This window comes from Fukomys damarensis, unplaced genomic scaffold (assembly GCF_012274545.1).
Source record: "Fukomys damarensis isolate Sample0158 unplaced genomic scaffold, DMR_v1.0_HiC HiC_scaffold_28, whole genome shotgun sequence".
Taxonomy (NCBI): domain Eukaryota; kingdom Metazoa; phylum Chordata; class Mammalia; order Rodentia; family Bathyergidae; genus Fukomys; species Fukomys damarensis.
This window is the reverse complement of record NW_022900940.1, coordinates 25,126,801-25,127,436: the sequence shown is the minus strand read 5'-3', so window position 1 is coordinate 25,127,436 and position 636 is coordinate 25,126,801. Positions and strand designations below refer to the sequence as shown.

General features: G+C 40.4%; 1 protein-coding gene across 2 annotated transcripts in view; it reads left to right on the top strand.

The window, feature by feature from the left end:
• Rbms3 (RNA binding motif single stranded interacting protein 3) overlaps window positions 1-636 on the top strand; it is a 1,373,556-nt gene that overhangs the window by 408,168 nt on the left and 964,752 nt on the right. The window lies entirely within an intron of this gene.

Below are 636 nucleotides of genomic sequence, written 5' to 3'. Positions count from 1 at the left end.
GCGCACGCCGCCGGGTGATCGCAGACAGGCAGGCAGGTAGGCAGCTGAAAAAAACCCCCTCTGGGGTCCTTGGGTCCTTCCTGGGTCTGTTGTCGCGCAGGCCGGGAGCTCGCGCGCACGCCGCCGGGTGATCGCAGATAGGCAGGCAGGCAGGCAGCTGAAAAAAACCCAGTAAGTCCCCATTTTCAGACAACATCCAAAGTGACATAAGAAAGAAAAAATAGAGGAAGATAGTGGTAGCTGGTTTTAGATCAAAAGACCCATGTGGTAAAAGCCTTTTGTCTCCTTCCTACTCCTTGCTTGTACGTAAGTAATACTGAGAACTGTGGGGGTGGATCTACCAGAAGGTTAAATTTTAAGGTAGACATTTTTTACATGTCACCAGTCTAAATCATTTCCAAAAATTATAAGAATCAAATATATAACTTATAAAGGAGGCTTGAATTAGTTAAATTTCACTGGTATTTATTAAATATACATCTTATATAATGGATGATAGGAAGGCAGGACTTTAAAAATTGACAAAAACCTTCAGTTTTTTTACTAGTTTCATTGAGAAAGCAAGGCATTTAGTCATTTACCTTCTGTGAAGTAGTCACTTCATTTTATATATATTTTAAAGCTATTTATATATAT